General features: G+C 44.6%; 1 protein-coding gene across 6 annotated transcripts in view; it reads right to left on the reverse strand.

The window, feature by feature from the left end:
* The window catches only part of LOC135111013 (uncharacterized), a 47,987-nt gene that overhangs the window by 8,625 nt on the left and 21,862 nt on the right, over nt 1-17,500 (reverse strand). The window contains exon 1 of one of the 6 annotated variants that reach the window (XM_064023871.1): nt 16,919-17,191. The exons of the other annotated variants lie outside the window; for them this stretch is intronic. The gene's annotated coding sequence lies outside the window, so the exon portion shown is untranslated. Of the gene's footprint in view, nt 1-16,918; nt 17,192-17,500 lie in introns of those variants that run through there. 6 annotated transcript variants of the gene reach the window in all.

Consider the following 17,500-nt stretch of genomic DNA (forward strand, 5'->3'; position numbering starts at 1 on the left):
TTCTAAAACAGTTCCGTGCCGCATCTTCTCTACATTCACAAGACTTTAGTTGAAGCGACGCGGGTTTTTAATAGTGTTTTTTGTAGTTTTAGTAACAGGTTAGCAGGATTTCCACATTATTAACATGAGAAACACTCTCGAGAACGTGCCTAAACATCTCTGTGGCCTCTGAAAAATAGTCGCGGTGAGAGAGCAAAGCATTTCTGAATACCGGTGATTAAACACGTGTGCTTGGATCACTAAGGAGAGAGAGAGAGAGAGAGAGAGAGAGAGAGAGAGAGAGAGAGAGAGAGAGAGAGAGAGAGAGAGAGAGAGAGAGAGAGAGAGAGAGAGAGAGAGAGAGAGAGAGAGAGAGAGAGAGAGAGAATACATGTGCAAATCTCATTTATTCCCGCATCGCTTTAACATTCCCGTGAGGTGAGTGGCTGCGTTGTGGCGGCGGTGCAGTTGTATCCAGCAAAGGCAACGTTATTGTCCTGCTGAGAAGAAATATTGGAAGTCGATGAGGTTGCTGCAGGGAGGCGGTGGGTGGGGAAGGGGAGGTGAGGAAGGCACCCACCATCCCTTCCTTCCATGCAGTGTTTCTCTTGGGTAATATTACACCGAGACACACGTCCAAGAAGTTAACAACATGCTTCGGTCATCAATAAGAGACTAGCGACCCTACGTTATCGAGAAAATGAATGCCTCCCTCAGGGCTTTTCCTCTCCTTGCTCTTACTCAGCAGTCTAATCCTTTCATCCTTCTTGATATGGCAGAGCGAGTCTAAGCGCGTACCCAGCTCCGCCTGTAGCGTGTTGAGGCCATTCTGGTACAATAGGGATCCCGAAATGGAACAGTGGCCTTGACCCCGTGCCAGGTGTGTTAGGGAGGCAGGGTAGCAAAAGGAAAGGTGTCCAGGTGCACGGACAAGACTCACAACACGTGGTCTGTCAGGCGTGCAGGTCAAGGCCAGCTAAACGCCTGAGTGCTGAGGGAGGAAAGGACATTTCTCCCAACTTCTAATGCAAAGGGAGGGGTCATAGTGATGCGGAAGTGGTGCTTCACCGCAAATCTTGGATTAATTTCTGGTGAGCTGTTCAAGGGAGCATTCCGAGTCTCATGCAGAATTATCAGCTATCCTTTGTGCCTAGGGGAGCTGAGGAGGCTTTGGGTTTGAGCAGGAAATGTAACGAGATAGGAAGCTGGGAGCACCTAAGGTCATGGTAACGGTGTGAGACACGAGACAGTAAGTTCACGCACCCTCCGGCCGACTGCAGCCTGCACTGTTGACGTTACGCCGCCAGATGAAATGTGTTGCATCGACATGGAGGAAACATTTTCTGAACCTAATCTTCCTTCTAGTGCTTTTACTGAGACACGTAATTGAAGCAAGAAAAGAAGTGTTCTTCAAATTACCCTGCACTTGAGTCTTAGGTTTCTGTTCATAACGCTTTGCTCTCTCGTAAAGAATGTTTTCAAATGTCACAGATGTTTAATTGGATTTTCATGGCTGTTCTATCTCACTGATGATGCAGAACTATCACTACGATCAAACAAACCCCCTTGAAAACCCCAGTACCTAAGACCCAGTAGAAAGTACTCGAGATAAAGCGCTGAAACGTACAGGAAACACTGCCCTGAAGGAGTTTAAATACAAGCGTCTGTGTTGAGATGAATGTATATAATTGCGGCATTTATGCGTCTTTCATACCAAGAATACTAGCGAAAAGGTTTGCTTTCTGAACTTAAGTCACAGTTCGGTCCAACGCGCCTGACTCAAGAGGACTCAGCAGATCTGGGAGAGGACTTGAATAACAAAACTCTCAAAACTGCAAAGGGGAACACCGGGAAACTCGGCCGCCCGAGAGATGACGCTGGATAACCAACACGCACAACAGCCGCCCTGCCTCAGTATGTCACGTAGAGGTCGTCCTAAGGATAAAAATAAAGCTTATGAGAAGAAATAAAAACAATAAAAAAAAAATAGTGATATGATAATACTGATAATGGAATTGTAATATAAAATGTGATCCATTACGGAATTGGCTTGCATGACAGCGAGTTTTGCCAGTCATTCTTGCCTTGTGATGATGGTTCATTATTCTAAATCGCTTACTTTGAATAGTTTCCCTTATCACAAACAGCTTCGTAAAGGCTAACAGGCTTATTGTTCAGTGTTCCTTTACTTCACAGGTTTAGGACGCTGCATGAACCCCTAGTAATAAGACAGTAATACCTGGACAGGATTATGTACTGGTTGTTAAAATGAGATGAGCTAGCAAACTGCACCCCTACATTAATAGTAAGACAGTAATACCTGGACAAGGTTATGTATTGGGTGTTAAAATGAGATGAACTAAAGTGCAACTCCCTGTCACGGTTATGGACAATTAAACAAACGGCCGTCTGACAAATTAACAATTACTTCGTACAACAGAATGAAGACCTGCTACCTTCAGTCTTCATCAATACCAATTACTCCTGTGAGAGAAACTGATACGCTTCTCTGATATCTTAATCATTGGGATGTGTCCGTGAGTTGAAGGTTCGTATTCTTAATCCTTTCACTGTGATGCAAAACAATTAACAGCATCAGAAGTAATGCCGGAAATCTTTAAAGACACATACAAGAAGGGGATTGAAATAAGTTTTGCAATTTCTTAGTTTAAAGATTAAAGGTGGTTGTAAAACTAGTAAAGACGTCTCAGAGTGATTAGTAATTAAGGAATGATACACCAAATACCAGTCAAAGGTTAAACGCTTTGATCTCTCATTGGTAATTAGTAAGATTTTCATTGGTATTCCTCCCCAATGATCATGTAAAACCCTTATCAACAACCATCAACACAACTATAAAAAAAAAGAAACATACTTAAAAATCCCACAAACTTCCATTGCAGCACGTTGGAAGTTGCGAGATAAGACGTGAAACGTTTGAAAATACGGTGCACAACTCTCAAGCAAAATAACCCTTGGTAAAAAAAAAAGAAAAAAATGAAAAAAAAAAAAAGTGTGGAGTAGAGGCAGTGCAGCGTGAGAGGAAGACTCACTCCACATCGATCCCGCCGTGAGTCGTTTGTCTTGGGAGGCTGTGTGCATAACGGCTCGTTCAGACAGTCAGCACAGAATGGAGACGCAGAGGTGAAGCGAAGCGCCCTCAGCGATCGCCCTTCATTAGTGGCGCGGCCTTGGTGGGGATGGCGTGGGTGTTGGGGAGGGGACACAGGTGGAGTCTCGGGTGGCGCCGTGCCGTGTTTTAATGCAATTAGCGGCACGCCCTCCAGTATGCATGCTACGCCTCGCACGGCTGTGTGGAGGTCACCCAGTGGCGGCCGTACATTGGGTGACGTGGTGACCATACCAATGATGGCAAAGATGACGAATATGGTGATAACAACCATCGCCACACCACTACTTTACACAGCAACAACAACGACAACACCACCAATAAGAACGATCATCATGATATGAATAACATTATCAATACTATTCTATTACTACCACTGCTTTTACAACGATCACCACCACTTTGCTAACCATTACACAACGGAGAAAGGCAACGGGTTACAAAGGGCTGCAAAATAACCCGATTAATCACTTCTCCTAAAACAGTCGAGTAGAAAATTGTCCCACAGCGAACAGAGCAGGAGGTCGGTGACACAGGAGGCCAACACCTGCAGCATAACCTGATAACACAACCCTGTGACAACCCTGTGACAACCCTGTGACAACCCTTTGGCATCAATGACACACACAACGGGTAGATTCAGAAGGACACTTCGTTATCATTCAGCTCACGGGATGACGCTGTCCTCGCCCACCTCGCTACCTTTCTGGTCTGACACACCCAACACACGCTCCTCTCGCATTCTCATCTCTGCGTCACATAAGCAGCGCGCCAAACAAGGACGGAAGAGCTATGTTCTCCTAAAAAAGGCAAAGCTTTGGGAGGAGAGGAAAATATTGCTTCAGGGTGGTAGGTGACGGAAATAGATTCAGCAATTGCGTTGTTAGTTCCGAGTCAGGGAGATTTAAAAGCTTATAGTTTATGGATAAGGATTATAAGGTATGTATCCCACGTGTAGTTCTAATGGCTTCTTGTAGCTTCCCTTGTGTGTTTTTAAGTGTTTCTTAACCCTTCCTCTGCTATTTGACATTTTTCCTTAGCAACTAACCACTTTGGGGACATTTCTTCTTGTTCCACTAAACATTACACTGAATGGAAATGGCAAAATCTGTTGTTCTAATCCCTTTCATTGTTGTAGATGCTTATAAAGATTCCATCCATTGTTTTTAGTGTCGAGAATTGTTGTATATCGCAGGGAAAGGGTTAAGTACCAGGGCAAGTAATACATATATATAATCTCCAGATCTCCTTAGTAATTGATGGAGTCTCCTTATAAGTATATCAACTGAAAATCCGACATTTACAGCTGCTGCTCCTTCATCTGTTCATTACTTTCTTCCAACGCGTCACTTCGTCACCAAACCCTGGACAATGAACAACATAAGGAAACCCATTTTTATTCCTTAGTAGCGGAAATGTCTTTGACGATTTTACTTTTTGATAGAAGGTGGCAAACTCAGAGACCTTTTCTTTCTTTTCTTTTTTTTTTTATTCTCCACATGTAAATGCAATGGAATAAGCACCCTGAACATACAGCATAGAGTAAAAATTATCAGTACTTTCAGCAATAACTATCCTACCCATAGTAAATTTTTCCAGAGAAGCGATTCCAGAGTGGCGAGCCTTCAGGAACAATGTCTATGGACTTCACCACCGCCTGACACTGACCACGCATGCATGAAAACATCTTCCTCTCAGTGACTAGTCCATACGTTAATTTTCATTCGATACAAATACATGAGATTCAATGGACTCTGTTGCATCTCTACGTATGGCAAGAACATATATGTGAAGCATGGCACTAATAGAAGCATTCACAACACACTACTGCTGCTAATTATCAGTTTATATGTTAATTACTGTTCAATATAAATACATGCAATTCAATAGGCTCTGTTGTTTCGCTTTAAGGTAAGAGCACATAAGTGAGGCAAGTTCCCCCACGGCACTAATAGAGGCAGCTGGGAGGTATTCACAACACACTACTCCTGTTAATTATCAGTCCATATGCTTATTGCTTTTTCGATATAAAGGCATGAAATTCAATGGACTCTGCTGCACCACTGCTTAGGATAAATGTACATCGAAGTTCCTCTAGCACCAAAAAAAGTAGCAATGACTAGTCCCTATGTTAATGTAAAGACATGATATTCAAATAAACTGCCGCACCACTGGTTATGGAAATAGCTCATCAGTGAGGCGGATGAACAAATATGACCAAGAGCGCACCAGAAAAAGCACAACAAGCTCTCGACACCAAGACCTCGTATACACCACCCTACCATAAAGAGGGCCAAAATATTGCGTCTAGAGCCACTGAACATACACAAAGGCCCCACAACATTGCTTACAACTAATGAACATAAAGAAAGGGATCCCAACTGCCTGTCTACCGCCACTGAGTCGCTGAGGCAGATCCAGCAAGGGGTCGGAGGCATCTGGGAGCAATTTGTCATGAGAAGAAGTGAAATTGTTACCCATTACTTGAAGGTCGACAGAGGATGCAATAAAAGGAAAGCAGCTGGGATTATCGTGTGTGTGTGTGTGTGTGTGTGTGTGTGTGTGTGTGTGTGTGTGTGTGTGTGTGTGTGTGTGTGTGTGTGTGTGTGTGTGTGTGTGTGTGTGTGTGTGTGTGTGTGTGTGTGTGTGTGTGTGTGTGTGTGTGTGTGTGTGTGTGTGTGTGTGTGTGATGGAGGAATAGGAAAAGATAAGATACGAGAGAGAGAGAGAGAGAGAGAGAGAGAGAGAGAGAGAGAGAGAGAGAGAGAGAGAGAGAGAGAGAGAGAGAGAGAGAGAGAGAGAGAGAGAGAGAGAGAGAGAGAGAGAGAGAGAGAGAGAGAGAGACGAAAATCGATATTTACGAAACAAAAAAAGAATAGATAAAAATAGAGAGAGAGAGAGAGAGAGAGAGAGAGAGAGAGAGAGAGAGAGAGAGAGAGAGAGAGAGAGAGAGAGAGAGAGAGAGAGAGAGAGAGAGAGAGAGAGAGAGAGAGAGAGAGAGAGAGAGAGAGAGAGAGAGAGGGAACGAGAGAACCAACGAAAACAAATATTTCCTCCTCCTCCTCCTCCTATCCATGCCACCATTACTCGTCCCTCCCACAAGTCAATGGAAGAGAAAAAATAAATAAAACTGGAGGTAAAAAAAAACATTCTCACGGGACTTCTTAAGCCTGGACACACACAAAAAAAGAAGTTGTATAAGTATTTCTTCCCTTTCTCTTCTTTCTCGTCGTCGATGCCCTCCTCCTCCTCCTCCTCCTCCTCCTCCTCCTCCTCCCCCTCCTCCTCCTTCCTTTATTCCCTTCACAAACCTCCCTTCTCCCTGGCTTTATCCCTCTATACCTTCTTCTTCTTCTTCTTCTTCTTCTTCTTCTTCTTCCTCCTCCTCCTCCTCCTCCTCCTCCTCCTCCTCCTCCTCCTCCGGTCCTTCCCACAGTTCATTCTTTTCTTCTTCTTCTCCTCCTTCCTTTTTCTTCCTTCGGTCCTTCCCACACTTAATTATTTTCCTCCTCTTCTCCTATTTTCTTCCTTATTTCCTTTTCTTTTCCTTATATTCCTACATGCTATCCAAAATATCTAGCTTTCGTTACACCTCTCTCTCTCTCTCTCTCTCTCTCTCTCTCTCTCTCTCTCTCTCTCTCTCTCTCTCTCTCTCTCTCTCTCTCTCTCTCTCTCTCTCTCTCTCTCTCTCTCTCTCTCTCTCTCTCTCTCTCTTGTGGCGTACATGAATTCACCTTCAATCTTCAAAAAGCTCCAAGTTTCCGGTGTGTGTGTGTGTGTGTGTGTGTGTGTGTGTGTGTGTGTGTGTGTGTGTGTGTGTGTGTGTGTGTGTGTGTGTGTGTGTGTGTGTGTGTGTGTGTGTGTGTGTGTGTGTGTGTGTGTGTGTGTGTGTGTGTGTGTGTGTGTGTGTGTGTGTGTGTGTGTGTGTGTGTGTGTGTGTGTGTGTGTGTGTGTGTGTGTGTGTGTGTGTGTGTGTGTGTGTGTGTGTGTGTGTGTGTGTGTGTGTGTGTGTGTGTGTGTGTGTGTGTGTGTGTGTGTGTGTGTGTGTGTGTGTGTGTGTGTGTGTGTGTGTGTGTGTGTGTGTGTGTGTGTGTGTGTGTGTGTGTGTGTGTGTGTGTGTGTGTGTGTGTGTGTGTGTGTGTGTGTGTGTGTGTGTGTGTGTGTGTGTGTGTGTGTGTGTGTGTGTGTGTGTGTGTGTGTGTGTGTGTGTGTGTGTGTGTGTGTGTGTGTGTGTGTGTGTGTGTGTGTGTGTGTGTGTGTGTGTGTGTGTGTGTGTGTGTGTGTGTGTGTGTGTGTGTGTGTGTGTGTGTGTGTGTGTGTGTGTGTGTGTGTGTGTGTGTGTGTGTGTGTGTGTGTGTGTGTGTGTGTGTGTGTGTGTGTGTGTGTGTGTGTGTGTGTGTGTGTGTGTGTGTGTGTGTGTGTGTGTGTGTGTGTGTGTGTGTGTGTGTGTGTGTGTGTGTGTGTGTGTGTGTGTGTGTGTGTGTGTGTGTGTGTGTGTGTGTGTGTGTGTGTGTGTGTGTGTGTGTGTGTGTGTGTGTGTGTGTGTGTGTGTGTGTGTGTGTGTGTGTGTGTGTGTGTGTGTGTGTGTGTGTGTGTGTGTGTGTGTGTGTGTGTGTGTGTGTGTGTGTGTGTGTGTGTGTGTGTGTGTGTGTGTGTGTGTGTGTGTGTGTGTGTGTGTGTGTGTGTGTGTGTGTGTGTGTGTGTGTGTGTGTGTGTGTGTGTGTGTGTGTGTGTGTGTGTGTGTGTGTGTGTGTGTGTGTGTGTGTGTGTGTGTGTGTGTGTGTGTGTGTGTGTGTGTGTGTGTGTGTGTGTGTGTGTGTGTGTGTGTGTGTGTGTGTGTGTGTGTGTGTGTGTGTGTGTGTGTGTGTGTGTGTGTGTGTGTGTGTGTGTGTGTGTGTGTGTGTGTGTGTGTGTGTGTGTGTGTGTGTGTGTGTGTGTGTGTGTGTGTGTGTGTGTGTGTGTGTGTGTGTGTGTGTGTGTGTGTGTGTGTGTGTGTGTGTGTGTGTGTGTGTGTGTGTGTGTGTGTGTGTGTGTGTGTGTGTGTGTGTGTGTGTGTGTGTGTGTGTGTGTGTGTGTGTGTGTGTGTGTGTGTGTGTGTGTGTGTGTGTGTGTGTGTGTGTGTGTGTGTGTGTGTGTGTGTGTGTGTGTGTGTGTGTGTGTGTGTGTGTGTGTGTGTGTGTGTGTGTGTGTGTGTGTGTGTGTGTGTGTGTGTGTGTGTGTGTGTGTGTGTGTGTGATACCTAAACTTTATCCCGCCCACTCCCCTTTGTAAAAGTTTCAAGATTATCCCATCAATAAGTTAGGTCTACATCTCTCTCTCTCTCTCTCTCTCTCTCTCTCTCTCTCTCTCTCTCTCTCTCTCTCTCTCTCTCTCTCTCTCTCTCTCTCTCTCATTCTTATTTTTCTGGATTTTTTGGGGAATGACAAATAAAGCTGACTAATTCTTCCCATTCTTTGAGCTTTCGACTAGTCTCCTCAACGTGTAAATAGTAAGTAAGTGAATAAGCCACTAAATAAATCGTTAAATAACTGAAAACGAGTCTGACACGTCAAACTTGTGAACGTGAACAAGGCACCCAACGCACTGTGCAACCACTGAACGTAACCAGCACACTGTCTACAACCACAACATAAGAGACCTTCAGTACTATTTACAACCACGGAACGTAAACAAACACATTACCTACAACCACAAGGGGCTCTCAACACCCTGACTACAACCACTAAACATAACACAATTCTTTCACCGCGCGCAGACCGAAGAGAAAGGTCCCCTGCGAGGCTTGTCAGGTATAATATTATGTGCTATTGCGGATTTGAGTAAATTCGAAAACATGCTATAACGGAATCCTCCAAAGACTACAACTCCTGCAAATCTCTCCATGAACAAGTCTCCTGAGGTACACAGTGTTTCTCCTTTCTTCTCTTTCAAGGATCCATTCTTCACCTCAGTTCCTCCCCCTTCCCTTCCCTTCCCTTCCCGTCCAAACCAATGCCTACCTCTTCCCCAGCCCACCCCCCTCCCTTCCCCATGTCATCTTCCCAGCCTTCCCCCGCCCCGCTAGTCTTTTTTCATCCGTGCATTCATCCCGCTTCACCCGCCTTCCCACTTCTTGCCCGACTCTAAGCTGTGCCGGTCCGTTATTCTTGTCTTTCCTATTCATGCATTCCGATAAAATTCTTGTCAGTTTTCTCTCTCTCTCTCTCTCTCTCTCTCTCTCTCTCTCTCTCTCTCTCTCTCTCTCTCTCTCTCTCTCTCTCTCTCTCTCTCTCTCTCTCTCTCTCTCTCTCTCTCTCTCTCTCTCTCTCTCTCTCGCCCCGTGTACGCCTTATACCAATCAACTGTTACGCTTATACCTTTCAACGCCCACCGGAACCTTTATTGCCAATACCTATCACCCACGTAGTCACGGCGGCAGCAGCAGTAGCAGCAGGAAGAGGAAGAGAAGGAGGAGGAGGAGGAGGAGGAGGAGGAGGAGGAGGAGGAGGAGGAGGAGGAGGAGGAGGAGGAGGAGGAGGAGGAGGAGGAGACCAAGGACGATGACAGTAATGACGATGACGACGAAGACAACAGCAGCAGCATCAGCAGAAGTAGTAGTATAAGCAACAAAGGTATAATCCTCAACACGACACCGTATATTCTTCCTACCCTAAGCACAAAGTACATACATACATACAGCTACACACGCCTACCCTTCGTACCTTTGCTAGTTTCCTGTCACGTTAGTTCTGAGTGGAAAAAGAAGACTTCCCTTCGTGCGCCTCAAACTGCTTCACATCCACCCACTCATTGATCGAGCTAGATTTACCGCTCCCCTGTCTCCGGCCCAATTATGATATGAAAGTGTACGCTGTCGTCAATAAAACAATAAACATCTACCTATCTATCTCTGTATCTATTTGTTATTCTTAAGGGTTACCTCATCCACCGCACAAACACACGTGTGGTTCAAAACGAGACGCGATTTATAAGGTGTGTGGTGCGGATCTCATACAAAGAGACCGCCTGCCCCGCCCCGCCCACTCCTCCCTCGCTGCCTCCCTTGTGGATGTGGCGCGTGTACACTGTATAACCTTACCGGAATTCCCACGGGTGTTATCATCGGTCATCACCATTAAGTGCTATGATTCTACTGAAGTACAAAAATATACCAGTTCAATCATCTTGGTATTATTATGTACTGAATTTACGCCTGTCTCGCTCTTCCTGACGAAATCTCTCTCTCTCTCTCTCTCTCTCTCTCTCTCTCTCTCTCTCTCTCTCTCTCTCTCTCTCTCTCTCTCTCTCTCTCTCTCTCTCTCTCTCTCTCTCTCTCCTTTTTTGTCATATGCATCATCACTTTCTCAATTTCTTTTAGTATTATTTTATAAGTGAAAACTATTTACAATAGGTTGCATCATAAACGGCAGTAATGTTACGCTAGGATATATATACATAAAAACAAAGTATAATGACACGCATATCAATGAAATACGAGTTTATTTAGTAGAAAGAAAACTTGTCTATTTAATCTGTCTATCTTTTTTTTTATGTTTACTTTACTTTTTATATACTTATTTATTATTTATATATTTTATTATTTAATTTTCACTTCATTTTATCCATTTTTTTTTGTTTTTTTTTCGCTTCCACAGTAAGACAGGTGCGAATCTATTAAGTTACCTCTATCAGCTCATCTTTCATATTCCACACCATTCCAGCAGCACTATTTACCCCACGCCTCCCTCGCTAGTCCGTCTCCCCTGCTCTCCCCTGCATCACCTCACTATTCCTAGGGTTGCCAATTCGATACTCCACTGCCCATCTGTCACCTGCACAGCTTTATGAAAGGTTAGGTTAGCAGTGCAATTCCTAGCCTCCAATTCCGTTAGTCCAAATGTCCAGCCTTCATTTATGCAGTGTTATGAAATGTGTTCTTATAGGTGGTGAGGAGCAATTAAAGCTGTGTCGCAGTTTTACACTATCTGTATATTAATGGCTGGCACCAATGACGAACATAATGCAAATGCCTATGTTGGTGAGAAGTAATGAGGGTTGTTCTTTGTATGCAATGCCTGCCAGCCTGCCTGCTATCCTGCCTGTCTCTCTCCACCCTTCTCTTCCTACTATTTTTGTTCTTGCCCTTCTATGCTCTTCTTCTCCTCCTCCTCCTCCTCCTCCTCCTCTTCTTTCCAGGGTAACTTCCGAGTAAAATGAATAACAATTGTAAGTCATGTAGTGTGGTTGTGTTCTTGTGGATGTCCGATGTCCCGGCATAAAGACAACGTAACCGCCGGTACTATCCATGTGTTAAATACAAACGATAAAACTGAATGAATGAGCTGTTCCGTAATATCCAATTAGGCATACATACCCTCACTTCCCTCCCTCTCTCCTCCTCCACTCCCTCCCTCCCATACACACACACACACACACACACACACCCGAGAGAGAGAGAGAGAGAGAGAGAGAGAGAGAGAGAGAGAGAGAGAGAGAGAGAGAGAGAGAGAGAGAGAGAGAGAGAGAGAGAGAGAGAGAGAGAGAGAGAGAGAGAGAGAGAGAGAGAGAGAGAGAGAGAGAGAGAGAGAGAGAAATTAATTATGCTACACAAGTTACCGAATAAGTTAATGAATAGGCTGCGCGGAATTGAGAAGGTATATTACTACTGGGACAAAGAAAGTCTAGGTGAGTGACAGAACGTGGCTTGAAATTGAAAAAGAGGGAGAGAAGCTTGAAATAAAAAAATGAATAAATAAATTAATAAATAGGTGTTTCTTCCTCCCGTGGAAATGTACGTATGTAGAAAGGACCACATGAAGCACTGGAGGCAAGGAGTGCAGCACACCAGGCCCTGCGTAAGACTAGAAGCGTGATAGCGGCGGAGAGTATACAGCCCAATTGTACACAGGAGGACAAAAACAACACAGGGGTAACTCAGACCCTTTGTAGATGACAACCAAATAAACAAACTCGCAAAACAAGCCCTTCAAGTCGCCGGAAGAGAAAACACGCAAAAAAAATTAGAGTTGAGGGAAAGGTAAACATCCTAGTGAAACTTGTGAGGCCCGGAGGTACGCCCCCTCACTCCACCCGACACCAAGGCCCATATTCTGAAACACTCCTGCGCCACACCCCCAACCACTTTTAAAGTCACTAGTTGAAACTGCGCTGGTTTTCAAGTGTGGTTCTATGATTCTAGTGATAAATAAACAAGTTTTCTATACTAGGAACATCCCGAAACACTAGTGAGAACCCGGCTAATCATCTCAGTGGCCTTGGAAAATAGTCGTGGAGAGAGAGCAAAGCGTTTGTGAATACGAGACAAAGAAATACACACACACACACACACACACACACACACACACACACACACCATCGTCCCTCGTCAAGGCCAGACCTCAAAGGCGCCGCCACGTGCTCCCACACCTTAAAAGGCCCCAGAATACAAGCAAGAGTAACTCGGCCTCTCGCGCAGGTGTGGCAGCCCCGTCTTGCCTCACACCTGCGACCCCTTATAGTCTAGTATACACGCCCACGCCTCGCCACGCCCGCCGCACCCTCGCGTGCACCACATAACTGATTAATTTGTGCTGGCGTCCATTGGGTTTGTCTGGGGGTTATTTGGTGGTGGTTGTTGTTACTGTCGTCGTTATTATCAGTGGTGGTGGTGGTGATAGTAGTAGTAGTAGTAGTAGTAGTAGTAGTAGTAGTAGTAGTAGTAGTAGTAGTAGTAGTAGTAGTAGTAGTAGTAGTAGTTTTCTTACCAGCCTACTAGTATATACTGTATATTTAGATTACTACTAATATTATTATTATTATTATTATTATTATTATTATTATTATTATTATTATTATTATGTACCTTTCTAATTAGTAGCGAATAGAAACTTCAGTATCATTTTTCATCCAATATCGCAGCATTATAAATTATGATGCTCTATTTGTTTGCAGGACACTACATGTATTATTATCATTATCATTGTTGTTGTTGTCGTTGCTACTGCTATCATTATCACTACTACCACCATTACGTCCCCATAAAATCAAAACCACATGCTCACCTTAACACCGAAATCACCACATCACACACCAAACTGAGCGAACACAAAGCTTACCAACACTTACCCACCTGCCTAATTAAATACTCAGGTGTCGGTGTTCGTTACCTGTTTGCTGTACATCGTGACAAGAACAATTTCAGTATTCTTGATCTCACCGTATCACTTGGCATCATTTTTCTCCAGTACAGCTCATGTTTCTCTTACACTGAAGGGTAAAGGAAGGATTCAACGTGGCGCACTGGTACAGATGGTAATGTGCTGGACTTGTGGTTAGGGGGTGTTCAGTTCGATTCCAGCTCACGGTGTTATGTAATGATAACAACAAAAACGATAATAATTAGAAGAAAAATATAAGAATAACAATGAGAAGGAGAATAAGAAGAAAAAGAATAAGAATAAGATTGATAATAAGAATGATAATAATAAGAAGAATACGGTGTTATGTAATAACAACAACAACAACGATAATAATTAGAAGAAAAATATAAGAATAACAATGAGAAGGAGAATAAGAAGAAAAAGAATAAGAATAAGATTGATAATAAGAATGATAATAATAAGAATAAGTGGGAGAATAACAAGAATAACAAGAACGTAAGATCATAACAAGGCAGCAAGTTCACCAGTTCACCTGCTAAGCTCGACCCAAGTCCACGCCGCTGAACTTAACATTTGAACTTACAAATTGACCAAAAGCCAAGACAAGAACAGAACAACTTAAGCGCATATAAATTAATAGAGACAGCAAAACCAGGCGGAACTACCAGAAAGGTGAATGTATACCACTATCACAGTCACCCCTATCACAACCATCAGCGAGGCGAGGGGGTGACTGACGGGCGTGATGACCACCACCACAACCGTCACGTCAACCCACATCATACATCACGCATTGTCTCCTGACCTCCTGACCAGGCACGCACGCACGCACATACATACATACATACATACACACATACACATACATACATACATACACGCACAGATAACATTCATAGACAGATAAATAAATCATTTATTGAATACAAATTATAAAATATTGCATGATAAATTACTGGAATGGTCCAATGAAAAATACACACACACACACACACACACACACACACACACACACACACACACACACACACACACACGACCCGCTAGAGAGGAGCACTTGATCTTAGGAGGAGGAGGAGGAGGAGGAGGAGGAGGAGGAGGAGGAGGAGGAGGAGGAGGAGGAGGAGGAGGAGGACGAGGACGAGGACGAGGACGAGGACGAGGACGAGTACGAGGACGAGGACGAGGACGAGGACGAGGACGAGTACGAGGACGAGGACGACGACGACGACGACGACGACGCCGCCGCCGCCGCCGCAGCAGAAGAGGAAAAAGAAGAAGAAGAAAAAGAAGAAAAAAAAAAGAAGGGTCAGGTGGAGCTTCTTTTATCGATACCAAGCTGAGCCATCACGCAAGGAAAAGTGAGGGAGGGAGAGGGAGAGGGAGAGGGAGGGACACAAGGAAGGAGAGAGAAAGAGAAGGCATGACAATGAGGAGAGGCTGTAATTTATACCATGAAGCTGACTTCACAATGCACTTGATCCCTTGGAACTCATCTTCGGCTGGGGGAAGGAAGGAAGGAAGGAAGGAGGCTTGATGCTTCTTTCCTTCCTTCCTTCCTTCCTTCCTTCCTTCCTTCCTTCCTTTCTTCCATGCTTGCTTGCTTCTGTTCTTCCTTTCCTTGAAAAAGAGAGAGACTGACGTAATAGATGAATGAAAGAACGATGAGAAAGGTAGAACTCGGAATTCAGAGAGAGAGAGAGAGAGAGAGAGAGAGAGAGAGAGAGAGAGAGAGAGAGAGAGAGAGAGAGAGAGAGATGGAGCCAAGGGGGAGTCGGCGGTTAGCTCAGCCTCTTCTCAGTACTCCCTTTAAATTTCATCACTGTCGTGCTCAATCATCGATCGAGTCTTTTTTTCCGTAATGGGGACACACAAGGGTCCCCTCTCCTCTCCGCAACCCCACCCCTACCACCCCCTCTCTCTCTCTCTCTCTCTCTCTCTCTCTCTCTCTCTCTCTCTCTCTCTCTCTCTCTCTCTCTCTCTCTCTCTCTCTCTCCCCGCGCCGCCTCCCTCTTCTCTATCCATGTCATCTTCACCACTCCACCCAACTCAGACAGACCCATCTACCCTCGACCGTTCCCACCCACGACTCTCGCTTGCCAGACAACTAACTGTTGCGCACCCCGAGGACCTTGCCAGCACCTGGAGACGCGTCTGACCGTACTATAAACATATTTTTACCGCCGCTCTGTCCTGGTTATGATGACATGTAAAAAAGTATAGCAAATCCTCTCTGGTGATCCCTGACAAGAGGAGAACAACAACTAAGGATACTAACCTGACATTTCTAAGGAAGGAGGTTAATGCTTTTTAATTAATATCCCTCACAGGGTACTTGCTACAGGTATTAAAGCGGTGCAAGGGATAATACTCTTATAAAGGGTGATGTAGATAAGATCCTTAGGGTTTGTATTCTGAAACAGACGAGAAGTAATGGGTAAAGTCTTGGTTAGATTTTTTTAGTGGCAGGAAGAAATTCGTTCCCAAATATAGTGGTAGAGGACTGATAAAGACCTAGTAATTATGTAGTTAGTGCTGAGCTGATAGGAAAATTGGGGTAGATTTATGGATAAGAATGATAGGTAAGCTTTACACAGGGACTGCCACGTGTAGGTCTGCTGGCTTCTTGCAGCTTCCTTCACGTTCATATGCTGATGTTTCGAGGGAAGAGTATCGACTTCAAAAATGTAAAAACACATGAAAATTTGTAATATTAACAGTAACAGCACGTAAAAATTTGTCAGCATTAACAGAATCTTACCGTGATAGGGACAGGCAATGTTATATTCAAGGGTGCTGCTGGCAACGTGTTATTACGGCCTCGACTCTTAGGATAGGATCTGAACGACTATGTACGTAATAAATATAAATGTTTAATAGGGAAGGTAATATCACATCCCACACAATGATCCCTTACAGCTGAACGAGAAAACTACAATGTTATATTCATGTTTTAGCCTCCTACCTCTACATCTTCCCTACTCCACCACTCGCCTCCTCTCATCACCGACCATCCCTAGTTCATTATGGCCATCAGCGCCCCTCACCAGGCGTCACCTTCACCACCCCGGCATGTCCCGTCCCGTCCCGTCCCTCCCTCCGCCCTTCGCCATTCGTCAAATTGTATTAAACTTGATGTATAATACCTTAACACTTGGAAGAGGTTGTGAACGATCTCCGCCCCACCTCCCACGCTCCTCACCGCCACGTTAAGAGGTGTTCTCTCTCTCTCTCTCTCTCTCTCTCTCTCTCTCTCTCTCTCTCTCTCTCTCTCTCTCTCTCTCTCTCTCTCTCTCTCTCTCTCTCTTACCACTACCACGATCAACTCTTACTTTCACCATACCCATTCAAGTCACCATTCATTCATGCAGCATCACTTGCTGTGTTGCTTTTTTTCCTGGTAGTGAAGATACCACCACCATTACTCCTAAATCCCTCCCCCTGCTATTCGATACACCTTTCCTTGATCACTAACCACTCTGGGACATCATTTCTTGTTCTACAGGCACCTCCAAACATTGTACTGGCTAGAAATTGCAACTTTTATTCTTTCTTATGGCCTTTCTTGTGGATGCTTATAAAACACTACATACATTGCTTCAAGTGTTTAGAAGTGTTGCATCTCGCAGTGAATCATGAAGATACCCTTGATAACGTAATATAAACTCACACTGGGATATCTATAAGGGAGCAGAGATGAGGCAACGTAACCGTAACGTTTGAGAATATAAGCGTGTGTTCTTGTGTTTCTCGTTGTTGCACTTCTTCATCAAGTCGTGTAAAGTATCGACCTCTCTTCCAGGGTGGTACAGTAGCCCGCCCCCCTGACAACTGTTAGCTGCACGTTGCCTGGTCAACACTAATCAGGGGGACGACGTTCGGCACCAGTATGGAAATGAGGACCCCAGCATCGCCTCCTGCCCGCCTACATGTCACTCCGTAAAGGCAGTACAGCAATAGTCGGATGTGGTCTCATCGATTGCTGCTCTAAAAAGTGAAGCAGAAAAGAGTTCCAATCAGTTGATCAAAATATCTCAGAGCGTATCTTGATGCTATTCTCCCCAAATATTCCTCGTTCAGTTAGTAGGGATGAAGAAAGGCCATTCTTCTGACCGTTATACAAGTAGTAGGAAAGGAAAAACTAGATTACTCTTTTGAAATACTCTTCATTTTAATAGCAAAAAGAAGAAACCCTGGCTACTCCCCTATAGTACTTATTCAAATAGCAAGAAACAGGAGGACAAGAATAGTC

Source organism: Scylla paramamosain, chromosome 21 (genome assembly GCF_035594125.1).
Source record: "Scylla paramamosain isolate STU-SP2022 chromosome 21, ASM3559412v1, whole genome shotgun sequence".
Lineage (NCBI taxonomy): Eukaryota > Metazoa > Arthropoda > Malacostraca > Decapoda > Portunidae > Scylla > Scylla paramamosain.